This window comes from Dromiciops gliroides, chromosome 3 (assembly GCF_019393635.1).
Source record: "Dromiciops gliroides isolate mDroGli1 chromosome 3, mDroGli1.pri, whole genome shotgun sequence".
NCBI classification, from domain to species: domain Eukaryota; kingdom Metazoa; phylum Chordata; class Mammalia; order Microbiotheria; family Microbiotheriidae; genus Dromiciops; species Dromiciops gliroides.
The window spans coordinates 626,962,274-626,989,551 of NC_057863.1; the positions used below are offsets into that span (position 1 = coordinate 626,962,274).

Here is a 27,278-nt window from a genome sequence, read left to right on the forward strand (position 1 = left end):
AAAAATGCTCCGTTCCTTCAGCCCCCTATCACCATGATCATGGCCATTCTCTAGATCATGTGTAACTTGGCAAGACTTTTCTAAATGTAGTACAGTGTTACATGTATGGTCTGACCAGACAGAATCTCTTCTCTCCTTTGAATACTAATTAGTCAAGAAACATTTGCTGAGTACTTATTATGTGTACATGGTAAACACTTAGGAAATACCTCATTCCTTCCTTCGTTCACATACTTGGCATTGTGATATGGGGTTACAAAGAAAGGCAAAAGTAGTCCCCAAGAAACTATCATTTCAATGGGAAAGACAATATATACAACCGTGTATTGTATAGCCAAGATATATAAAAAAATATGTGGGAATAAATCTCAGAGGGAAGAAGAGTGGGGATTGGGAAAATACAGAAGGTATTTGAGCTGAGGTTTGAAGGAAACCACAAAATCTAAGGCAGAGATGAGGAGGGGGACTATTCCAGGTCCTGGGGATGGCTAATATCGAGGCAAAGGAAGGAAGCTGGAGTGGTGTGGGATAAGGAACAGCAAGGGATCCCCTGTAGTTGGGGAGTACAACGTAAGAAGACTGAAACCAGCCTGTGAAGGGCTTTCATTGCCAAGAAGAGGATGCTATATTTGATTCTGGAGGTGATAGGGAGCCATTCAAGTTGATTGATTGGAAGTTGACACAGTCAGACTTGGGCTTTTAGGAAGATCACTTTGGCAGCTAATTATAGTCTAGATTGCAGCAGGCTGGAGTTGAGGCACAGGAAGACTGGTAGAGGTCTATCTTTGTACTCAAGGCCTGGGGTGATGAGGATTTGCACCTGGGTCCTAGCTTTTGTAGAAGAGATGGTGTGAAGGTAGTAGTAAGAACAAGACTTGGTGGGGCAGCTAGGTGGCACAGTGGATAGAGCACCGGCCCTGGATACAGGAGGCCCTAAGTTCAAATCCGACCTCAGACACTTGACAAGTATTAACCTTATATCTACAGAGACCTTCTTGGTTTCTAACTGTGAGGAAAAAATATCCACACTTGGGTGGAGACTGCAAGTTAAGGCATTGGGATGAATGTGAATGAGGAGTTGAGGATGACACTGAGGTTGTGAACCAGCTGTGATATCCTTGACAGTAATAAGAGAGTTGGGGAATGGGAACGTTTTTGTGGGCAAAGATGACCTCTGTTTTGGGCACATGGAGTTTTGAGGTTCAATGGAAAGCAAAGGAGAGGAAATGGAGGCAAAGATTGTAGAAGACTTTGGTAAGGTTTCATTGTTGTTTGTCCTTCATTGTGGAAGAGGACCATGACATTGGGGTGATGTCATGACTTGCAGTGAATTGAATTTAAGTGAGGCAGGGCTGTGCAAAGTCACCAACCTCATTTTGTCCTCCAGAGCCATCTAAGTCCAGTGGCAAGATTTGTATCAGGATGACTGGAGATAGCCCTATATGTTTAAAGCTATTGGGATTAAGTGACTTGTCCAGGATCACACAGCTAATAAGTGTCTGAGGTGAGATTTGAACTCAGGTCTTCCCAACTTCATGACCAGTGCTCTATCCATTGCAACACCTAGCTGCCCCTAAGGTTTCATTAAGCCATTTTCCTTTTCAACTTAATTTTTTAACCTTTAAAAAAAAGAGATGACTTCTCAGGCATTAAGTATAAACAGAAATTGTTAAATTTCAGTCCTTAAGATATGCATATCTTTGCCAAAATCAGCTTTCTTTGGAAATTTGATCATATAAAATGATTTATTTGATTTTGCTAATCTTGCTCTGACTTTCCTCAATATCCAAGAAATCACCTTTTTGTGAGTGTTAGGTTTCTTTGATTTTGTGAATGTTTCTCCTAGTGAAAAATCTGTGGAGGTAAACCAAGAATCTCTTGTTGTAATAACTACTATTTGTATGATGCCATACTATTTCAAATCGACTGTTTTCTAGTTCTGTTTATGAAGGTATTCTGAAATATGTGCCACATAAGGGTTTGGGTAGTTTAAAAACAGTCAATATAGGACAAATCTAAAGTACTACTGGTTTTAGATTTCACCACACATTTCGTATTATTGTAGGTCCTACGATATGTGTGTATATATATACATGTATACACACAGCTACATATATGTAGAGAATGATTAAATTAGGTAAATATTTGCAGTTTTTGTTAGATTTGCCAGTTAAATATTTACTATAGAAATTCAAGCTTAGCCAACTCAAAGAACCATTTCTCTGAAGAACCATCTAATTTTTTCAAAGAATGGATATTTTTCTCATTACATAACATTATTTTTTTGTGGTTTTTGTTTTTTTTTGTGTGAGGCAATTGGGGTTAAGTGACTTGCCTAGGGTCACACAGCTAGTAAGTGTTAAGTGTCTGAGGCCGGATTTGATCTCATGTCCTCCTGAATCTGGGGTGGTGCTTTATCCACTGAGCCACCTAGCTGCCCCAACATTATTGAATATAAAGTATATAGTGACCCATGATAAATAAAAGTTTTTGTTCTTACAAATAAAATCTGTCATAGGTTTCTCTGATCCTTTCTTGTCTTTTACCATCACCCAGCCCTCTTTCATATCAATTTGACAGTTTTTCTGAACTCAGAAATATAAGTGCCTTTCTCATATTGTAGACAATATTTCCTAAAGAATGACACGGAACTCTAGAAAAAAGTGTTCCTGTGGAATGTCTCAATTCCCCTTTTCATAGCTAGAATTTCTGATCTTGCCACATTTAATTGCACATTGAAGAATTTTGGAATTTCTACTTTTCTTTTACTTTCTTTTCACTTTTCCTCTTAACAGACTCTGCACCTACATTGTTGAGACTAAACATTTTGATCTGTTTACCAGTTGATGGGATGCTACAGATTTTCTTGATGTGTTCCAGTAAAAATGACCCATATTCATGTGTAACAGTTTGCTGTCCATCCATACACCCTTCTCTCCTCTCCTCCTGTTCTCTTCTCTTCCGTCCCCAGTTCCTTGATGAGAAGTTTCACCATTTGGGTGAAAAAAACACACACTTGTCTTGAAATTGCAACTGTTTTCATATGAGTTTCTCATTGCTGTAATCTTTTCCTTTCTTCTTGGTGAAATGAGGTCTTTAATTTCAAGGACTACTTAAGCATTTGATTACATTCCATAGTTCTTTTTGCATTTTTAAAAAAAAAAATTTGTTTTGAAATTGCAGCGTCTTCCTCTTCTGTCTCTCAAAGCCCAGGCCTCAAAGTTCCCACTCCATTATGATATTTAGTCCTTTTTCTTGTAGTATTCCTTATATTTCCTATCTTGGAGTTAAGAACTTCTTTTACAGGCAGTGAGTATTTTCTCAGGATTGCTTGCTGTTGTGAACACTGGCCTTAGTTATGAATTTCCAGGGAGCCTTTTTCTTGGGCTCCCCCCCCAAAAAAGATCAAAGATCACTTGGGTAATCTTATTACCTTAATAGGTGCAGTCTCCACCCAAGTGTGGATATTTTTTCCTCACAGTTAGAAACCAAGAAGGTCTCTGTAGATATAAGAACAAGTATTGTGATTTAGTGTTCACCACTGTTCTCTTTTAACTTTTATTGAAGCAACAAGCACAAAAATCAAGGCATGTCCCTGCCATCCCCACCTTCTGATTCCCTTCTGTGGCCTACACTCTCATATTCATCTGCATTTCTGCATTGGCTATTTTGCGTTGGGGGGGGGCGGGGCAATGGGGGTTAAGTGACTTGCCCAAGGTCACACCAGCTAGTAAATGTCCGGTGTCTGAGATTGGATTTGAACTCAGGTCCTCCTGAATCCAGGGCCAGTGCTTTATCCACTGTGCCACCTAGCTGCCCCCTTGGGCTTTTTTACAATGTATTTTAGCACAGTTGTAAATGTCTCTTCTCCCCTCTGCCTCATCCCCCAAGAGGAAAAAAGCCATTAAAAACAAACTTGGAGAAAGAATAGTGTTAGAAGGATTGAGAAGCCTTCTCTTTATTGGTGCATATTGGTTTGTTTGGAAATACACCCTTTGTTGGAGTTTAAAGTGTAAGTGCTGAAGAGAATATAATTCAGAATATCCTGACTTCATTTTCCACAGATACACAGACACATAGACACACACTCCTTATGTTCCGTTCACTCTTTCTTTTTCCTTTTTCCCCATAAGCAACCTCTGATAATCAGTACAAGTGGCAGATGAAACTGGCAGAGTACTCAGAGAATGCTTGAAGATATTTCAAACATCCTTGAGGAATAAGTGATTGAAAACATGTGCTGCTAAAAGCTCACATTTTGCAGAAATAGGGAACACTGCTTGTCAACTTGTGTTATAAATACAGAGGTAACTTATCAGTTTTGCAGAAATTGGGGTTTTGTTTTTATTATGAAAAAAAATGTGTAGTTTTCCTCATCCTGGCACAGCAATAGGAGATAGTTAGAAATGCTTCCAAGAGGAGATAGACATATATGATTGTATCCAAACTGTTATTACATGGAGTTGTCTGTCAGGAGACCCAGGACCCTGATTTTTGAATGATGGCATTATCTTCTGTCCAAGATCTGTTTGGATTGGGGAATTTGCAAAGGAAGAATGCTGTTTTTGTACAAGAATGGAGCCGATGATTTAACCATCTTGCAGGTTGGAGCTGAGTTAGATAAAAATGTTGGTTAGAAAAATGCTTACCTATTTTTTCTAAGATCTGTTTGGTAAATTACTAGAAGAATGCCATGGAAAAATCTCCCCCTATTCTTTGGAGGATTCTAATTCATCCCCTTAGAGTCATTGTTAGTGAGAGTCCCTGGGCTTCCTTTGAATGTGGCTTCCTTTACTTAAAGTTATTGGGGTTGATTAGAAGGGATGGGATTGATACTTGATTTTTAATTATGTGCACTTAGCTTTATGTAGAAATACCCTTTTTTTTGGGTGGGGGCCCTGAGGGTTAAGTGACTTGCCCAGGGTCACACAGCTAGTGTCAGGTGACTGAGGCAGGATTTGAACTGAGGTCCTCCTGAATTCGGGGCTGGTTCTTTATCCACTGCAGTCTGGCTGCTCCTTAAAGGAAGAGGAATGATTCCCACAGTCCAAATTGTGAATTTGTCACAGATAGATCATTCCTATTTTTGTTTTGCGGTGCAGTGAGGGTGCCACCTAGCTGTCCTGGGATTTTATTTAAAATCAAAAGCCCTGGGGCAGCTAGGTGGCCTGTGGATAAAGCACCAGCCCTGGAGTCAGGAGGACCTGAGTTCAAATCCGGCCTCAGACACTTGACACTTACTAGTGTAAGAATATTTTTACTGACTAGCCTAATTTGGGGGGTTAATCTGACTGAGGTACTAATCTGGGATTTGTTGGCTATTTTGGCTATCTGACTGCTGTTAATTTAATGTGGGCTGTTTACAAAGTTCTACCACACTGCTCTACTCCCAAATTGATAAGCAAAATATTAAGAAGGCTCTTATCTAAATAATCAAAGCAGAGTTTATTTATGAGATACTATTGAAAATTAAAAATACAGGGAAATAAAATGTACAACCTGACTGCTTTCCTGAGGTCTCTTTCCACTGCATCTCTTTCACACCTGCTGTGCTTTGAATTTTTTTAATACAATAAGCACCTGAACCTTCTCTTGCCTCAGGGCACTCACTTGCTCAGCTACTGTCACTAACTCCTCCTGTACCCTTTCACTTTGTAAATCCCCCTGCTTCTAACTTTCCTCTCCTTACTGCCACCACTGAACCCCTGTGTTCCTCTCTCACCAACCTTCTGTCTGTCTGCTCTGTCAGTCTGCCCTCTGCCGCCCCTTCTCAGAAACCCCCTGAGTCTAACCCCCAGGTCTATATATACCTTTTCTTCTCTCCACTCAAATCTCGGGGCTTTTTGCACCCACACACCAAGCTAATCCGCTGCGTCTGGGGCTGGGGGCATGCTCAAGCATCCCGTGCCTCAGCACAGGCTATCTGGGATCTTTCAGATAGCTCTGCTCAGGTCGGAGGGAGCTGGGGGCTTCCCCTCCCCCCCCCAAGCTGTCTGAGCTGGCATTTTGTACAGCCCATGGGGCTTTTTGGCTCAGCTGAAGCAGAAGGGAAAGAGACCCTGAGGGCCTAAGGCTTTCTAATCTCAGCCTAAAGGTAGGGTCCCCAAATCAAAATAAATTTCCACACTAGCTGTGTGGCCTTGGGCAAGTCACTTAACCCTCATTGCCCTGCTCCCCCCTCCCCCCAAAAATCCAAAAGCCCCATTGTAGATAAAGATACATTTAAAAAAGCACGAATTTGCTCCCCGTCATTCTACTTTAAGAATATCAGTGCAAAAGCATTTATTAATCACCGAATATGTTTCAGGCCCTGTACTGAGTGCTGGGGATCCAAAAACAAACAAAAGACAGTCCCTGCCTTCAAAGAGTTCACAATCCAATGGAGGAAACAACAACCAAATAAGTACATACAAGCTATATATGAGGAGAAATAGGAAAGGGTTTTAAAAGGGAAAGCAGTAGAATTAAGAGGATTTTGGGGAAAGTCTTCCTCCATAATTTGGGATTTTAATTGACATCTATTTATTTATTTTTTGGTGAGGCAGTTGGGGGTTAAGTGACTTGCCTAGCGTCACACAGCTAGTAAGTGTCAAATTTCTGAAGCCAAATTTGAACTCAGGTCCTTCTGAATCCATGGTTGGTGCTTTATCCACTGAGCCACCTAGCTGCCCCCCTCTTACTTCACATTTGAAGGAAGCCTGGAGATGGAGATGAAGAGAAAGAGGATTGGCAGGTTGGGGACAGCCAGAGAAAGGGCCTGGAGTTGGGAGAAGCCAGTATCTTGTTTATGGAATAGCAAGGAAGCCAGTGTCATTGGATGAAAGAATACATGGAGGATGGTACAGTGTAAGAAGCCTGAGAAGGTGGGGATGGCATGGGTGGGCTAGGTTGGGAAACACTTTGAAAGCTGAACTGAGGATGTGGGTTCTGATCCTGGAGGTGGAAGAGAGCCAAGGATGGGAGTGTTATTGAGCTGGAGATGCTAGGGGAGGATGACATGGTCAGATCTGTGCTTTAGGAAAAAAAAAAAAACTTTGACACCTGGATAGAAGATGGATTGGAGTCAGGAGAGACTTCAAGCAGATAGGCCATCAGCTCTCTGTTGCATTATTTCAAGTGGGTGGTGATGAGAGTCTGCCCCAGGGTAGTGATATTTGCAGAACAGAAGAGAAGGGGGCATGATGAACTTGTGATGTTGCAAAAGTGAGATTGATAGAACTTGGCAACAGATTGGATTGGGGGGGTGCAAGATTGTGTGTGAGGAATTGAGACTGACAGCTAGGTTGGGGGTCATGTGGTAATGGGACTAGTAATAGGGAAATCACGAGGTGTGAAGGGTTTAGGTAGAAATTGAATAAGTTCTGTTTTGGACAAGTTGAGCTTAAGATGTCTACTGGTCATCTAGTTTCAGGGTTTTTTGGTTTGTTTTTAGTGAGGCAATTGGGGTTAAGTGACTTGCCCAGGGTCACACAGCTAGTAAGTGTTAAGTGTCTGAGGCCAGATTTGAACTCAGGTACTCCTGACTCCAGGGCCGGTGCTCTATCCACTGTGCCACCTAGCTGCCCCTAGTTTGAAGTTTTAAGAAACCGCTAGAGATATGAGATTGAAGCTCAGAGGAGAGTTTAGGACAGGATAGGTACATCTGAGAATGATCAACATAAATATCATAATTAAAATCCTTGGGGCCTAGGTGAAGAGGGCCCACTGTAGTGGAATGGCCTGGAGGAGGATCGGGCAAAAGAGACTGAGAAGCAAATAGGGAGGAGGAGAACCAAGCAAGACAGATTGGGTGTGACCTCCACTAAAGAAAGGACTCCTGTGTCTCACTCTAATAGGCAAGGGATTCTGCTTGCTTCAGGGCAGTGCCAGAAGAGCCCATACATACTCTGGCAGGGCCTAAGAAACTGCAAAAACGTTTCAGTATAGGCTTGGCAATAGACTGTATTTGTTGTCTAATTATCATGAATTTGGCTACCAGGTGATGTTTTCTGCACCCATAACTCAATGAAACCATCGTTTAAGATAGGTAAGGTTTGATCTGCATTAAAAGAGGGAGTTTAACCCAGATATCAGGGGTTTTTTTAGTATTGCAGTAATTTCCTTGTTCAATTTTACCATCAAGATGAATAGTGTGTTCCCATTCATTAGTCAGGATTATTACTAATTGATATATGCAGTGTGCTGCTAAACATTGCTTTAAAGTAGAATGTGAATCTTCCTTCATTATCAGGTTTGAATTGGTAATGGGTGAGGCTGTTGAATCAGATACTAAGGAGATTCATTTTGGAATTTTAAAAAGCTGTTTAATAGCTTTTATTGGTAGATTGTTGTTGGCATTTTAGTCATTACCATTAATAACATTAAACTGAAGATTTCATGGAAATATCCTTTGATTTTGGCCCTGTTTCTGACAAAGATTACTTTGTTAGTGGCTTTACTTAGGTAGTAAAGATTGTTGAATGAATGCATTAGTTTCATTGCTTTTAAAAGCAGGTGTGGTGATATTTTTAGTGAAGTAGTTGTGGAATAATAAGGGAGTGGCTGAGCCATGGTATAAATGTGTTTATCATATTTCCTGCTGATAAAAGACTTGAAAACTTTTCTTTTTAGACTGACACTTTGAATGGCCTTTTTAGAATATCTCTTTTAGTTGCCTCTGAGCTTCATTGCAATATTCTCTGAAAAAAAATCTTATTCATATTTAATTCCTTAATGATTTTATGTAATTCAACTGGTTTTCATTAGATAAATGAGAAAAGAAAACATATAGATAAGGAATTTGAGATGGAGGTTGTAGTGGAAGTAAAGTGGAATTAAAGTGAGAACTTTCAAGTCTCATGTTTTACTGTCCTTACTTAATGATTGATACCTTTTCCATTTATACTTGAGAGTACCAGTATTGTCCAGTTGCTTCTATGAGGTATCGTGGTGGTAGGTCAATTAATAGGAGTTCAGAAAATCTGAGCCCTATTTTCTACCGCTCATGTAAAACTTGAACAAATTCTCTGCCCTATCTGGAATTTAAATTCCCCTTGTCTTAAAAGAGCAAGTTGGAATTGATGACTTCCAAGTTCCCATCTGCTTATAAATTCCTAGACTCCATAGCAATCCCAAAGCAAGACCTGTTGGGGCCTCTTGGTGAAAATAGAATGTTTCAGGATGGTCTTCTGTAGTTTAGATTCAATTTTCCAAAATTCTAACTAAATTCCAATTAAACATTTGTAGATATCACACTTTTAAAAAAATCTACTTAGCCATTATAAGGAAAGCATACTCATGAAGAATAACCAGTAAGACCTATTGATTCCACTGAGCCCACCTTCCCTGCTTGAGTTTCTCCTAGTTATTCAGTGTTTGTATACTCCTAGTCAGAAATCTAAACCAATAGCATTAGCTTTAGTTTACTAAGCCAGTTAGATCTCAGTGTTAACATGTAAGGTTGGTTGTAATAGGTATCTTTTTTTTTTTTTTTTTTTTTGGTGAGGCAATTGGGGTTAAGTGACTTGCCTAGGGTCACACAGCTAGTAAGTGTGTAAAGTGTCTGAGGCCGGATTTGAACTCAGGTCCTCCTGAATCCAGGGCCGGTGCTCTATCCACTGCACCACCTAGCTGCCCCTGTAATAGGTATCTTAAAAGTCATTAAAAAAAAACAGTCATTGAGCTTGATTTCAAGTAGGTAAGAAGATAATTCAGCTCTTACATTGTTTAGACGAGACAGGATAAATACTATGTAACCTTGTCAGTGGTAGAGCCACTGGTAAAAAAAAAAAGTGAGCCAGGTTCCCCTCCCCCACCTCTTTCCCCTTTCTGATCCACTTCCTTCAATGATTAAAAAAACCAACAACATAAAAATTCACCCCTCCCCAACATGTAGGAGGCATAATACTCCTCTTCTCCCTGCTTCTTGCTTCACCTCTTTCTGGGGGTGGGGATTAGGTTGATATTTTAGCTTGGTTCCCAGAGAACACAGTTCCAGGTCCAAAACCTGTCTAAGGCTCAAGTTCCAGGCACCCTGCCTTCCCAGGATCTCCATATTGGGCTGGTTGTACCACTCTGCAATTGTGTCTCCAAAATCACCATAGATTGATTTCCTAGCTCTTATGGGAATCACCTTGGTACCTGAAACTGAACAAAAAGCCCAGAACAGAAACAAATACCCCCATTTCTTGGAGCTAGGGTAAAAGAGAGGGACCAGGGATTTTCCTTCCTTTCTCCTTGGTTCAGTTCATGCAGTCCAAGCTAGGGGGAGGAAATAAGATTTGCACACCTTAAAAAAGGGTAGAAAAGCCAGGCTTTCTCCTACTGTGAAGCAGTGATTAAGGAGAATATACATTTTGTTACTGTTGCTTCTCTTAGATTCATTTATTTGATCTATAAGAGAGGATAATACTTGTCAATTATCTGTATTTCAAGGCTGTTTGGTTTGATGCTAGAGACAACTATTTTTTCAAATGTATTTATGATACAATATATAAATTTAATTTGTGCCTTTGGTGCTGGCATTTTTTATGTTCTTTCAATATGTATATTAATACTGCATGACCCTGGACAAATCTCTTAACTCCTTTTGTACTTGTTGTCTATTCTGTGATAGCACTTTGTGAGCACTAAAGAGCTATAGAAATGTAATTAATTTTGGTGCCAAAAATTTACAAAGTAACCTATTCAGGAGACAATCCTCAAGTTACTTTGTAACTTAATAAACAATTGAGAAATAAACTAGATCATTTTTTTTGTTTTTGTTTTCCCTGGGAGGTAAAATTTAGATATGAATAACAGAATAATGAACAATACCCAGGAGTCTTTATGTTCAAGTTGGCAGTATTTGCCTCAGAATGTTGCTGCTGGTAGTTCTCATTGCTTACAGTTTCATCATTGTTTCCCCACTTTGTACATGCAGAGACTTGATGACCATTCCTATCATGATCCATAGTTAGAACCTGTAATTTGAGCATCCCCTAGGATATTTTGAAGGACAGTGTGACCTCAGAGAAATAGGCCTGGCTGTAGAGTCAGAAGATATAGGGCTCAATCCTTTCCCATCATGTTTACAGCTCTTAGGCTTGGGGCAATTCAAATCTTAATCTCAGTTTCCTCAATTGTAAAATGGGAGAGGCTGGGCTAGGTGGCCTCTGAGATCTCCTTTAGCTCTAGCAGCATGGTTTTTACAATTTAAACCACTGCAGTTGAAGAATTCTTTAGCCAACCATCTGTTCCCAAAATGCTCTTACCTACAGCATCATACTCAGATTCTCTTCCTTGAAGTTATTGGGCCTGTGCTCTGAGTCTCTGACAAAGCTTCCCTTTGAAGCTTTTTAGGCAGTAGATGTCAGGGACTCAGCCAACCTTTGTTCACTTTAATCAATTGATCAACCAATCAGTCATCATTATTAAGTCCTTTTGTGTGCCAGGTCCTTATGCTTTGTGCCAGGGATATAAAAAATTGCGAAAGACAGTCCCTTCCCTTAAGGGGCTTCCAGTTGAATGGGGGAGACAACATGCAAACAAATATATAGAGAGCAAGCTACATACAGAGGATAATGCAGAGGCAAGGCACAGGCTGGGGAAGGCTTCCAGCAAGAGATTTTGGAGAGGTCCTTAGGTGGAGTTGAAGAGAGAGAGCATTGCAAGCATGGGGACAGTCAGAGAAAATGTACTTGGTTGCCCTTTCTAGTCTGAAGGTTGTAGGTCCTTCAGATCTACAACTTGGGAAGACAGATTCCCCCCTCCTTTAATTAAATTTAGCTAATATTTCTAAGTGTCTTCTGTTGTGCCGGGTGTTATTGTGAAATACAAAGTTTAAATAAGATTCCTGCCCTCTTGAGAACCATCTAGTAGGGGTTATACACAAATACAGTGGTGTGTACAAAGCTACTGAGACAAAGTAAAATAATGGACTTTGTTGTTTCATATCTTGTTACTTTTTATATCTTTAAAAAAGTTTATTATGTAACATACCCTCCTTTTGCTACAATCATTTGTACTGCATCATTTGATATTGTGTTCACAAAATCTAAATTTAAAAATTCTTTAACATGAAACCACATTTAACCCATTGAATATTAAAAATACTTTTGACAAATAGTCCATGTTTCCCAGGTTTTCAGTGGGCAGAAATCAAGTGATTTCTCAAGCACTTCATTTTTGTCTTTGAGATAAATTTCTTGACCTTTCATGACATGTAGAAGGCCTAGTGCAAAGTCACATTGTAATACTCTTTCTCCACTTGTTAATTAATTTAATTCCAGAACAGTTCTGCTTCCAGTATATCAGTATATTTTTTCATTTCATCATTCACAATGAGGTAATGACTTCTATGACCCCCTGGAAATAAAGCTGCCCTCAAAACATTTTTTTTTTTTAGGTTCATGTTTATAATCAGTCAGATCAAAAACCCTTACAGGTTCACTTGGATTTCTTCTGATGGTGGTTTTATTGTAGCCTTGAATGAAAAAGTAAGTTTAGGTGGCTAAAAAGAATAACCTTTTTCTAATCTTCAGTGTTCAAGTCTTTGTATTGTCTTGTCTCTGGCATGTTTTTCTTTGTTGTAACTAGATGTTTGAATTTGTCTTCCCACTGTTCTTCCACTTTCAGGAAACCCATACATCTAGAGGAATTAGTACCGACCTCTCCAGCGTCTTAGTTTCTCTGAACTTTATTTTTGCTTGCTTTCTGAGGGTTAATCAGACTCTTTTACAGCAATAGTGTGTAATTTCTTAGTGTTTTTTTCATTTTCATCTGCTTAAAAATGTTTTTTGTCATAAAAGTATTTTATTATTTTCCAGTTACTTGTTTATTTGTTTTGTTGTTGTTTTTTGGGGGGGGTGGGGAAATGAAGGTTTAAGTGACTTGCCCAGGGTCACACAGCTAGTTAAGTGTCAAGTGTCTGAGGCTGGATTTGAACTCAGGTCCTCCTGAATCCACCTAGCTGCCCCTTGGATCATTGTATTTTTGAGAAGAGTTAAGTCTATCACAGCTGATCATCAAAGGGATGTTTCTGTTACTGTGTACAATGCTCTGGTTCTGCTCACTTCACTCAGCATCAGTCTACTTAAGTCTTTCCAGGTTTTTCTGAAATCTGCCTGCTCATCATTCAACTGCCTTTTTTTTTTAAAGTGAGGCAGTTGGGGTTAAGTGACTTGCCCAGGGTCACACAGCTAGTAAGTGTTAAGTGTCTGAGGCTGGATTTGAACTCAGGTACTCCTGACTCCAGGGCTGGTGCTCTATCCATTGCACCACCTAGCTGCCCCTCAACTGAATTTCTTGCGTAGTTTTATGAGTCATTTATTATGGGCTTTAATGATTCTTTTTTTTTTTCTTTTAATTTTTTTTTTTAGTGAGGCAATTGGGGTTAAGTGACTTGCCCAGGGTCACACAGCTAGTAAGTGTTAAGTGTCTGAGGCCGGATTTGAACTCAGGTACTCCTGAATCCAGGGCCGGTGCTCTATCCACTGCGCCACCTAGCTGCCCCTTTAATGATTCTTGAAATGCTTGACACCAATAACCCCATCAAGATGTAACAGTCATTGTTGTTTGTCCTTTTGTTCTCAAAGAGGTCTGCTGACCTTATGAGGGTGATGTCTTGACTTGTTGATGAATTGGATTTAAGTGACTGAAATTTCCAATACTAAACACCATAAAAACAATGAAATGAAATGTTTTTTCCAGGCACAAAGTTCTGCACTCATTTGACAACTGAAAGTAGATACACAAGCTCAGTATTGTTTCATCTGGTCAAAGTTAGTTGTTAGTCAAAGTCAGCTTCTACATTCAGAAGTAGCAGAAATATGTGACTCTTTGCTGTCACAGAAATAAACCATATCAAAATTGTTTCTTGTCTTAAGTAATTACCCCTTGTAACTATCATACAACCGTTAATGTGGTGGAGTTGTGGAGGGAAAAATGGATTAAAAGTTCACCAGCATTTATATTCTCCAGTGATTTATGCCCCTCCCATTTCTGCTTCCTAGGATCCTGTAAGAGTTGGAGGCTTCAGATTTGGGAGACCAGGAGGGATGGTAAATTGGCTCACTGATGTTTTTTATTGTGTATGGGAGGTTGCAGTGGGGAGGCAGTGGAACTGTGGCAGCCCAAGGTGTGTAGACTAAGATAAGAATAAGATTGGTAGCCCCTTTCCCCTTAATTTGTGGTGATCTCTTGTATTCTGTCTCCTCTTTCTGGTAATGAGTGAATTTCCAGTCATGTTTTCTCTGACCTTTTTTATAGAAGATATTTTCCAATATATCTCTATTGTTAGTCTTTCTGTTGTTTGCTGTTAGTATGGATGCAAACTAGTCTTAATAGTGCTTACTTAAAAGTTGCCAAAGGAGATAAACTTCAAAAAACTGTTATCCTGCTGTTTTTAAAAAAAAGATTTTAGGTTAGGTTATCAAAAATTATATAGGTGTTCTGTTGGCATAATGTAGTGGTACAAATTCCTCAATTAAACTAGGGAGAATAAAGAAAGGGATTCTGGTTTTTATTCCTGACATCCTTGGGAAATTGATTAAATAAATTTTATAACCAAAATGGAAATTTTCCAGTGAAAGCTGTTCACAAGAACTTTGTATGCTGGAAACAAGGAATGTCTGTTGAAAACACAACTCTAAGCCTATGCCATAGTTACAAATTAGCCTCGCGGCTGTATTTGCCTGTTGCTATTGGGATTTATTTTCGGTAGTGTGGCTTGAATCTTAGGGTTACTAGAGACTAGCCTTTTCAATAATTATTAAAATTCACAAACAAACAGTTTGGCCTGATTTCCCTTCCCCCCAATTTATGCAGTAAAACATATACTTTTTCCTAGGCTTAATTTTTCTTTGACAAAATTAGGGGAGTTTTTGAAGGAACTTGAGTTTGAGCAGTTGGTATATATACTTCCTTTAATTTAGCATTTCTTGAACAGTGTCTTTTTATCTTGCAATGTCAGACCAAAAGCTTATAGAAGAATGGCTCTGTTGTGTTGATTAAAACTACTAACACAGGACCAGTACAAATCTTTTGAAAAGATTTATCTGTCTAGTTTTCTGGAGCAAAAACCATGGGGACTTCTTTATATTTTTTCCAGTTATTCTTGGTGGTTTTTTTTTTGGCGATATTTATATCTTACATTGGTTTTATTGAGCTTCTTTCATATTTTTAAAACTTGGCTGGGCTAAGTACTGAAATCTTTTAGATAGTATTAGTTTAGGAAGAGGTAATATTCTTTACTATTCCTTTCTTTTTTTTTTTTTTTTTTTTGGTGAGGCAATTGGGGTTAAGTGACTTGTCCAGGGTCACACAGCTAGTAAGTGTTAAATGTCTGAGGCCAGATTTGAACTCAGGTCCTCCTGACTCCAGGGCTGGTGCTCTATCCACTGCCCCATCTAGCTGCCCCTACTATTCCTTTCTAATAATAACTTCCAGGTGTATAAATCACATAGCCACAATAGCTCTGTTTGCTTTAATGGTGTTTGCTAATGTTTGATATCAAATAGGTCATTCCTCAGTTTGTAGAACAGAAGGTGGCGCTGATAGGTACTGTACTACAGAATACCATCAGAGGTTTAGGTTTGAGTTTTAAAAGTTAGGGTTATGTTGTCCTTAAACGTTTTTCCATTCCATAAACATGTCTGTTTTTCTTCTTTGGTATTCAACACTTTTGGCTTTACAGTCTTGTTTGCCTCACAGTTAAATGTTCATTATCTTTTTTTCTAGAGTTGTTTGGTCTTGTGGCTTATTCACCATGGTGGAAGAAGGATAGTAGAAGGCTGGGTGTGTCTAGAGAATGAGAACAACTTTGGGATAGCTGCTGTTTTCTTTTATACTTCTCCCTGAGAAATAGTGACTATGAAATTTGATGTTGTAGAATCTACATTAAGTAACATAGCAAAGTATTAAAACTGTTTGCTCTAACTTGAGATAAGCAAAAAAAAAAATAGATGTCTACACTCGCAAAGACTAGGAGTATTATAGCATAATAGCAAAGAGCATGTAACTAGGAGAACTGGGTTGTACCCTCTTTATCATCATGAAAATCCATTAATCTGTGCTTCAGTTTTTATCAGCAGTGTAAAGCAAGGCTTTAGAGTAGATAATAGCTGGTTCCAAAATGCTATATAGACAGACAGACAGACAGACAGACAGACAGACAGATAGATAGATAGATAGATAGATAGATAGATAGATAGATAGATAGATAGATAGATATTTACATCTCTATATTAATATATGCACATGTGTTTGTGTTTACAATTTTTTTACAGGTAATCATTTCATTTCATGCATCCACACACATATACATATACATACGGACATGAATGTATTTATAATATCTTGGTATAATTATTTTTAAAATATTATTTTCATTTTATTTAGAATTTTCCCTGTTACATGTAAAAAAACCACAAATTTTTTTTCCACATTGATTTTTAAAAAACTTTGTTCTAAATTTTCTTCCTTCCTCCTCAACCCTCCCTATGAAATCAAGCAATTCAATGTGTCATACATGTGCACTTATGCAAAACATAACAGCTTAGTATTCTTAATCATCAAAGATAATATCCAGTAAGTTTTTACATTTTTATGATTGTAAGTATAATTTGAAAGAGAGCTTCCTGGTCAACATTACTTTTTATGCATTCATAAACCTTAAAGTCTTATATGAATGTAAATTTATTATATCCATGGGAAAAGAATGCTATATCTCTTCAATAGGGGTAACCCTTATCTGTACTTTTTTCTCCAGTGTGATTCTTTTTGTCTTTCAGTAAGTTTTCCAAAGAGGAGTTAATGCCCTGGAGACCCTTTGATATTTTAATGACTTGTAGATAGCAGTGGAATACTTTAATTGTATTGGTTATCTGTTACTGCTGACTTTTTGGATTCTTGTTGGTGTTTTTTTGTGCTCAAGTAAATGTTTTTGTCTGTTTTTGCATTGAATGTGTTCTATACTAGGCCTTCTTAAACTTTTTCCACTCCTTTTCACCCCAGAAATGTTTACACAACCCCTGGTACATATATGTATATAAAAGAGGTATATATAACCTTCTACTGTTGCCATTTTTTTTTGCGAACCTCACATTGTTACACGACCCACAGTTTAAGAAGTTCTATCCAATATGGCTCAATTTTTTTGTTCACTTCATAGATCTCTACTCTGCTCTATGAGAAGTGCCTGGTCTCAGGCGCTCCTCCCTCCTGTCCCTTCCTATGTGTTCATGAATACACACATATGCCTGCTAGGCTTACCACCAGTGGTATTGGCCTTTAGTCCTTTGGGCCACAAGCCTTCAGTTATTGATGGACATTGATTGTTATTTCAATGTGAACGGCTTGGTGATGTCTTTTGAGTAAACATGGCTCTTTGAAGTTTGATATAATGTCATCTACTCATAGGAACATTTGGAAGAACCTTGCCACCTCTGGGAAGCATATATTTTAAACAGTAACCATGTTTTTATTAAGCTGCTAATCTGTGCTAGTTCTTATGGTTAGTGAAGGGGATTCAGAGACAAAAATTAAGTGTTCATGCCCCTCCTGTTGCTACAAGATAAACAACAGATACACAAAAATACATGCAAAAGAAAAATAAATCAAAATTAGTTTTGTGGGATGTGGAAGGGAAATCAGGAAAAGGTACATTATTGGAGCTGAGCTTTGAAAGAAACCAGTTGGATGGGAGGTGAAGGCCAGTTTGGTCTCTAGTGGGTATAGAGGGATGTAATATTAGAATAAGCTTGGAAAAGTAGGTGTCTGTCAGGTTAGGACAAATGTTATATGCCAAATAGAGGAGATTGCATTTGAACCCAGAGACGATAGACAGCCATTGGAGTTTTATTGATCAGTGTAGTGACATAGTCAGACTTGTGCTCTATACAGTTTGGTGAGTATATATTAATTTTGGTATGTGTGAGGGAAAAATCCATCCTCTTCTCAATAATTCTCAGGAATTCAGCAGCGAGGTGACAAAGGCTTTATTTTCTTCTCATGAGAAGGAGGCACCCTAGTGTGCAGCTAGTGGGTGCCCAGAAAGGGGGCTCACAGGCCCTGTTTTATACCCTAGTCCCTAACGCGAATGGACCTTCCCCTTTTTCATCACTGGTGGGGTTACAATCTAGGTGCAAAAACTAGCTAATCAGAATGCAGTATTTCCACCCCTCTTCCTTGTATGGGCATAACTCAGGAGTGGACCTTATACTTCCTTATATGGACAGAGCTCTGGAGGGGACCTAATTGAGACCAGGGCTCCTTGAACCATGTGACCTTGCTAACCTGAGGGGGAGGAGGGGATCTGAGACCTTTGTCCTACAAACAAGTCAGGGGGTGTATGACTGACTGTTATATCCACATTGAGAGGAGACAGCTACCCATTTCTCACAGTATGTGATGATAATTATACCAATTTATCTTTATGGGAATATGTTAAAAATCTTGTTTGATTTTTAAATATACAGTGCACAGGCAGAGAGCATTTAAAGTTGTATTTTGCTTTACGGAGTTAATTGCTGTTTTGTGAATAACAAAACATATCCAGGGTTCTTATACATTTCATTTAATTGAGAGACAAGATGTGGTCTGGCATAGGAAATCTTCTGAGAAATTTAAGTTACCCTGGATGTCTGCATAGACCACAATACAAATCATTGAATAAAGATTTTATTGAGATGTCAAAGTAGCCACTTGGACTGATAGTTACTGATGCATTCTCTCTTTTCCCCCAAGGAGTGTGGTGGGTTAGGGTATTGTCAGTGATTTCTTCTTTCCCTAGGCTTTCCCCATCTTCTTTTCTTTCTGATGTTATTTTCGAATGCCTTTAAAATGATTGCCTTCGTCATGCCTTTTAGTATTATAGCCACTCAATGTCTAGCCTCAACCTAAATGCTATTTCCACACCTTCACAATGTTGATGTGTAGTGTGAGGTACTAAGAGTCCACATGCAGTTGTCATGCTGTCTTTCCTGATGAGACTGGAATGTAGAAGAGCAGGCCAGCGGATCCCTTTTCATGTCAGCTTTCTTCATTTCATCTGTAGGAACTTTAGGGAACAGTAGTGGATTTTGGAGTCAGAAATGCTATGTGTTTAAATCTCCCTCTCAAGCTAATTACCTTGACATTCTGTGGCTCCGTGATGGTATGCCTCACATATGACCCTCCCTTTCTTTTCTCCATGCCTTTATAATGACTCTCCTCCATAGGCACTTCTGCCTCATAGAATAGGCAAGATTCAACTCAAATGCCAAATCCTATAGGAGGCTTGTTGTGATTCTTCAGCAATAAGTGACTTTCCTTCTAAACTCACTTTGGGTCAGTAAATATTTTTTAAATGCCTACTTTGTGCCAGGTACTGTGCTAAGTGCTGAAGACAGAAGGAAAGGTCAGAGACAGTTCTTGCCCTTGAGGAGCATGCAATCTTATAGAGGTGACAACATGCAAGTGATTATATAGAAGTCAGCTATGTCCAGGTTATATTGGAAATACTTAAAATCAATCTTGTCTTTACCTACTTAAGTAAATGTTGCCTTCTCCAGTAGAATTTAAGTTTCTTGATCATTTTTTCCTTATATTTCTTATCTTGGTATGATACTTTGCACATAATAAATGCTGGCTTATTGCTTAATTGATTTGGTTTGATGATGTATGTAAAGAGCTTTTTAGATTTAATTTATTTTGTCAGGCCGATCTGGGAAACATGTTGGATGGTTGCTAAACTGTGCATATCCTTGATCCATTGATACCATTAATTAAGCCTTATCCCAAAGATAGGAAAGAAATAGGAAATGGACCCATATTAAAAATAAAACAAAACATTTTTAGCCGTTCTATTTGTAGTAGTAAAGAGAACTGGAAACTTAGGGAGTTTCTTATCATTAGTTGGAGAATGGCTCAACAAATTATGATCAATGAAAATTAAATAGAATACCATCGGTCTGTCAGAAATAATGAAAGAAATGACTTCAGAGAAATCTGGGAAGACTTGTAGAATGTTAAGTAAGCAGAACTAGGAGAACAATTTATATAGTAACATTGTTTTGTTTTTGTTTTTTGTTTTTTTTTAGTAAGGCAATTGGGGTTAAGTGACTTGCCCAGGGCCACACAGCTAGTGTTAAGTGTCTGAGGCTGCATTTGAACTCAGGTACTCCTGACTCCAGGGCCGGTGCTCTATCCACTGCGCCACCTAGCTGCCCCTTCTTTTCTATCTTTTTGATGTCCATAATCCGCTGTTTTTTTTGGGTCTTCACATTTGCATGACTCAAGTTCAACAAAGACTCTAATATGCCAAATTTGATCAATGAAATGATTCATACTAATTTAGAGCAGCTCAGGCATGGAAAAATGACAGATTATGTTTGGGACCGAGATTTTTCAGATAGAGGCGACGAGCACGCCTTTTTGCAAAACTTTGTCTTATAGTCAGACTGTTAATATAAAAACTGAAACCATTCAGGTGGATTTGGGGATTCCCATTCCCCTTCCCCCTATTTGTCGTAATATGAAGTCCTGGATTTAGAGTGAGCTATAAGCGTTTTTTTTTTTTTTTAATTGTTTTGTATGATGGGGTTCTTATAAAATGGCCTCCTCAGTTTTCTCTTTTAAAGCTATTAATTGGGTACCTTAGTTTCAGGTTAATATGAAGCTTGGAACTCTCTTCAAATGGATATAAACCATGACTAAATGACCTGCTTTTTGGCCTTGTATCATAACCCATATGTTTGACCAGAATTTGAGAATATTAAAGAATACTGACAATGACCCTACAGCTCAAGTAAAACTTTGCTCTCTATCCTAAGAATCTCACTATCACAAATATAAAACATTTTTTGATAATACAAAGGCCACAAATATAATCCTAATTTTGCATCCAGGTGCTCGTTTATTATTTGGATGTAAAAAAGATTAAAGATTACTCATTAAGAACATCAGTGTCTTATTTGTTGAAATTGTGCAGCTGGGGGGCAGTTAGGCGGTGCAGTGGATAAAGCACTGCCCTGAATTCAAACCTGGCCTCAGACACTTGATACTTACTAGCTGTGTGACCTTGGGCAAGTCATTTGACCCCAATTGCGGCCCCCCCCATATATTAAAAAAAAAAGAGATTGTGCAGCTTGGTTTTTATTTATATTTTCCCATCACTTACTGCTCTATACTTTGTCAGGGTGAATCTAGGAATCCTTATGCTAGTGCAAGGACTTGTTTTCATAGGAAGTTAATTTTCTTCATTGTATGGAAGTGTGAGCAGTAATTTTTTCAGTTATTTGACTCAAGCTGTTGTAAGGTCCCAGACTATTTTGTGTGACTGGGTCAGGCTAACCCCCAGTGAGTAATATTGTTACTAACCTAAGCCCTAGGGCTTCCCAGTAACACTCAGATTGTGAGTGCATTTAATTCTGTTGTCCTGATCCAGTTTTAAACATCTGTGTAATTACCATTTTTGCAATATCTGTGACATATTAACACAGTTTAGTTTTGAGAACAAAAACACTGAACGTTATATTTTTGTAATGGTCCTTACTTTATGGATTTCGTATCAATGAAGTGTAATTATGTATAACGTGATGAAAACACTTAGCTCATTAAAACATCTGTGATAGATGAATAACATGAAGCAAACAATTTTGTTTTTAGGGAGTGGTAAATTTCGCTAAGCACACTGATTAAAAGAATTCAGTCTTAGAATGTAGCTAAGGTAAATTAATATGTGGGGTTTTAAATTTGCTATCGTCTCCCATTTACTTGTATTAAAAAAAGCACTCCTTTGCTTCATTATTTTTCTTTTAAAAGGAACACAGAGGGCAGCTCGGTGGTGCAGTGGATAAAGCACCAGCCCTGGATTCAGGAGTACCTGAGTTCAAATCTGGCCTCAGACACTTGACACTTACTAGTTGTGTGACCCTGGGCAAGTCACTTAACTCTCATTCCCCTGCAAAAGAAACAAAAACAAATCAAACAAATTAAAAAATTAGATAAAAGGAAAGTATGCAATGCCCACCATAGTGCCTTAAAGGTGCTAAGTAAATGTTGAATTTGGTTCATAGCCCCTACAACTCTGGACAAAGGCTTACTTTCCAGCATTTTCCCTCTGGTTTGTTCTATCTAAACTAGAGTTGCTGTCTCTTATTAGTCTCACATTAAGTGATCTTCCTTCATCTTTTGCAAGGGTATTGTACATAGTTACATTGACATTTATTTAGGGAAAAAAAAGAAGAAATTGTTTACTTGGTAGGTTTAAAGCCTCACATTTTACATATCCTCATTTATTCACAGCAAGGAGATTAGGACATTTGCTACACTTGTTGAAAGCATTGAGTGTCCTTGTTGTCCTCCTCTCCTCCTCTCTTCTTCCTCCCCCCCCCCCCCCCCCCCCCCCCCCAGTTAAGTGACGCCCGGGGTGACATAGCCAGTAAGTGTGAAGTGTCTGAGGCCAGTTTGAACTCAGGTCCCTCGAAATCCAGGGCTGGTGTTTTATCCACTGTGCCACTTAGCTGTCCTGAGTGTCATTTTTGTTTTGTTTTGTTTTTTTTTTTTTTTTTTTGCGGGGCAGTGGGGGTTAAGTGACTTGCCCAAGGTCACACAGCTAGTAAGTGTCAAGTGTCTGAGGCCGGATTTGAACTCAGGAACTCCTGAATCCAGAGCCGGTGCTTTATCCACTGCGCCACCTAGCTGCCCCCTCTGAGTGTCATTTTTAATATGTTTTTATACAACAGAAGGTTTTTGTTGTTTTTGTTATTGTTTGGAGTTAGGGGTTCTGTATTGAATTGACGTTTAATAGGTTTCCTCTATCAAATCCTGCTTCCAGGGAATGAGTTAATACACAGAATGTCTTAGCCAGTTTCATCATTCTGTACAGATAATTGTGTTGAGACCCCAATTTCAGAGCTTAATTAAATCATTTGTTTATCTGATTTTATCTTGTCAGATAAGGAAAAAAATTATGAACCAATTCATTCATTTTTTTTACGATGTGCTATTTGCAGTATAGCTTGTTAGTATCAGTGTAAAATAATTTTTCTCTTTCTTGAAAATATCTTTTCAGTTCAACCTTTGATCTTAGAAATTGGTTTGTTGGGTTGGTATTTGCTTGACCCTCCTGGGCAGTGTGCTGTTCCTAGAAATTAGAAGTTTTCATTTCTTTTCCAAAGAGGGGTTGGCACTCAGGCTCTTAATAAAGGTTTGTTTACTCATCATTGTTAGACATTATCATTTATTTGTTGGTTATGCCTAAATGGGTCTGTCTTCTCTTCACAAAGCAGATTTTCATGCTGCAAAGATCCTTGAGGGTGGGGGGGTGAAGCATTACATCTCCAGCTTCTGCCAATGGCATAAGAATCCTGCCATTCAGCAATTCATTTCAACCTTCTTATAGGAGGAATACTTGTGGTTTCACCTTTACAGATAGGGCTTCTAAAGTTGAATTATAATAGAAGCATTTTATGACAGACTTATTAGATAAAGAAATACAGATCAGAAGCATTTCTGTTGCTTTGGCTCTTTATCATCATTGAGGAGCAGCAAATGTTAAACTAAGTTTTGTGGAAACTAACTTGAACCTCCTGCACTTTTGTGGAAAATGTTCACCATTCTATAGTCATATTATGCCTGTTTCCTGAAGTACTGTGTTTGTCATGTTAATTCCTCTCTGTAGAATTTGCTCTATAATATAAATAGTCCCCAAATCTGGATCTGTGACCTGACCCACAGTCTACTTGTACAGGATCTCCACCATATCCCCAGGAGGCCAGGGCTTGACCTCTTCAGGACTAGGGAACAGTCTCAGAGGCACTAGCTCTGATCCCAATGGGATCCTTTGCCCTGTTTCCCAGATCGCCTTGTGACTAGAACAGCTGCCTTACTTTGGATTGTACCCTGAGTGGCAGGAATCCTACCTTTTCATTTTGGGTGGCAGTTAGTGAGCCAGGATTAGCAGCCACAGCTGGATTGTGCCTCTGTCATTATTGCATTCTCTCCCTCTTCCTCCAACCCACCCCATTTCCAAAGTTTCTTCTTAAAATCCAAAGCACCCCTATCATTTCAGCCACTTTCCTTCATTCATCACACATAATCTGAACAGTCAGAAAAACTTCTGAGTTCATCCTCTACCTCTCTCGTGTCCCTTTTCTCCGTTAACATAGCCTGCATCCCCTCTCAGGTTCTTGTTCCCTCTCACCTCAACTAAAGTGCAGTAGCTTCCTAATTGGTCTCTGTGAGGGAAAAATCCATCCTCTTCTCAATAATTCTCAGGAACTCAGCAGCGAGGTGACAAGGTTTATTTTCTTCTCATGAGAAGGAGGCACCCTAGTGTGCAGCTAGTGGGTGCCCAGAAAGGGGGCTCACAGGCCCTGTTTTATACCCTAGTCCCTAACGCGAATGGACCTTCCCCTTTTTCATCACTGGTGGGGTTACAATCTAGGTGCAAAAACTAGCTAATCAGAATGCAGTATTTCCACCCCTCTTCCTTGTATGGGCATAACTCAGGAGTGGACCTTATACTTCCTTATATGGACAGAGCTCTGGAGGGGACCTAATTGAGACCAGGGCTCCTTGAACCATGTGACCTTGCTAACCTGAGGGGGAGGAGGGGATCTGAGACCTTTGTCCTACAAACAAGTCAGGGGGTGTATGACTGACTGTTATATCCACATTGAGAGGAGACAACTACCCATTTCTTACAGTCTCCCTGCCTCCAATCTCTCTACCATCCAATTCATCCTCCACATAGTTCTCTCCCTTTTCTTTTTGTGCCATGAGGTTAGTTAAGTGACTTGCCCAGGGTCACAATAGCTAGTAATTGTCAGGTGAGGTCGAATTTGAACTCAAGTCCTTTTCAGTCCAGGGCTGGTTCTTCATCTACTGTCCCCTCCACATTGTTCTTAATAAGGTATTCCTAAAACACTCCTCTGAGTCACTTTCCTATTAAGTAGACTTCAGTGGTTTCTTATTTAATTTCGGATCAATATTATTTCATCTTAGCTTTCTAAAATTTATATTGTGTGTTTTATAGTGTACATATTTATTGGCCTAATAATAAGGTGTTTTTTTTTGTTTTCTGGTTTATTTTTGGTTGGGGTAATGAGGGTTAAGTGACTTGTCCAGGGTCACACAGCTAATAAGTGTCTAGTGTCTGAGGCCGGATTTGAACTCAGGTCCTCCTGAATCCAGGGCCAGTGCTATATCCACTGCACCACCTAACTGTCCCTGTCAGTTTTTTTTTTTAAATCACTGGTTTCTCACTTTGTCTTTCACTGTGTCCATTTTAGGTTATTCCCTAATGGTTGGTTAGGTATGGCATTTTTTGCTGGTATTATGAACCATTCATTGTTACTTTGCTTGGGGTAAATAAATCATTTATATTAATATGTAGCAAAAGGAGTAAAATATGGTGGTGGATTTTTGCATTTTTTTTGCTTCTAAAAGATTATGACATTTAAAAGGCCCAGGGAGACTGTAAAGATGATGTTTTCTAATCACCTCATCATTTTTACAAGAGAAAAAAATCAGGGCTAGAGATGTTAACATATAGAGTAAGTGCTCAAGCCATACATTTTCAGGCAGCTGGAAATGATGAAGTAGCTTCTTAGAGACTTTCAAATGTTAATTGTTTTTCCTTATTCAGTTGTTGTTAAAACAGCACCCATGTCTGAGGGTCCAGCTTCTTTAGATGCATTAATGATAGGAATGAATAAAATTTCTATTCATGTTTTTTTTAGAATTCAGTTCCAGAGGTCAATGTGTTTAATTCAGTGGATATAAGGATTGCCATATACAAGTTTTGTCTAGAAATCACATATAGCCCAACAGTCACCTTTTGATTTTCCATAGTTTGGGATATTCTTTTATTTTTGAATTTTCATTAGGAAATTTTATGGTGGCTTGGTACATTGTTCTAGTCACTTTCTGCTATTAACGTGCTGGTGTGTGGTCAAAGAATAAAAATTAAATATAATATGAGATGAAGCAAAAAATAATTAAGATAGCAAATATATTGCCAGTTGTTGCTAGCCTAGCATATGAGGGATTTTGTATGAATAGTGCAAATAGTGCTAGATTTTGGGTTCTTCTTTTGGATCCCCTCTTTATTACCTGATGTGACCAGGTCACTTAATGTTTGTGATGTATTACTTATGCCACAGAGTTGGTGTGCATTAAGGTTTATATATAAATGTGAATTCATAATTTAAAAAAACCCCTTTATTGGCATTTTTGACATTACTTGTTTTTTTATTTTCTTATTTCCTTATACTTTTATGACAGAAAAAAAGCTTGCTGTTCTCAAATTTAGACATACACTGAACATGATTTCAGTGGGTACAGGATAGAGGAATAGATTGAAGTTGTATTTTCCTCATTTAACAATTTTAGTTTTTGTCAAACTAATGTTTTAGTGATTTTTTTTAAAAAATCACTTGAGGGGCAGCTAGGTGGCGCAGTGGATAAAGCACTGGCCTTGGATTCAGGAGGACCTGAGTTCAAATCCAGCCTCAGACACTTGACACTTAACTAGCTGTGTGACCTTGGGCAAGTCACTTAACCCTCATTGCCCTGCAAAAACAAACAAACAAACAAAAAAAATCACTTGAACTTAGTAAGTAGCCAAAGGAAGAAGTGATTTCCTCCTGCTTACATTTGTTATTTTTGTCCTGAATTATATTGCCAAGGGAATGCCCTGGCAGTTTTCATCTCTAAGATTGTGTTCTCCTTCCTGGACTCCCATTGGACCTTTGTGGGTTTTCAGTGTCAATGAGGGTGGTTTTACAAATAGTTGATATTATTTTTTCACCTGTTCGAGAAAATGTATGTGCTCCAGAATAAATCCCAGTAGGGAAAGTAATGTCTCTTTGTGTATTTTCAATTGCTAAGACTAGAAGCCCACAGAGACTTGAGTTTATTACTGCCTGTTTAAGAGATGATTCATTGAGAGCAAAAAATTCCTTGCCTATGTGGTAAGGCTTCCTGACTCGAAATATGTTCAGAAAATTGAAATATCCAATCTCAGAATCTATCTGCTGAAAAAGAAAAGTAAATACTCTGGTTTCATGCTAGTTGTGCTATATTGTTTGGAAGACTTTTGATCATGTTTCTAGATGATGTTCATTCTCATCATTCATACTCCGTTGCCCGTTCCCCATTGACTGATTTTTTTATTCCCATCACTTTAGTCCTATTCTCCGCCCACCTTTTCTTCTCCTCTTTCCCTCCACCCCCTAAATTCTCACTCCAACGCTATCCAAAGTCTTCCCCTGTGCTTTGTGGAATGCCTGCTTCATAGGTAACATTTTCATCCTAAACCTTTCCATCTTATATTC

At 38.7% G+C, this 27,278-nt stretch overlaps 1 protein-coding gene across 2 annotated transcripts in view; it reads left to right on the top strand.

Annotated features, from left to right (window-relative positions):
• The window catches only part of RERE (arginine-glutamic acid dipeptide repeats), a 583,895-nt gene that overhangs the window by 195,142 nt on the left and 361,475 nt on the right, over window positions 1-27,278 (top strand). The window lies entirely within an intron of this gene.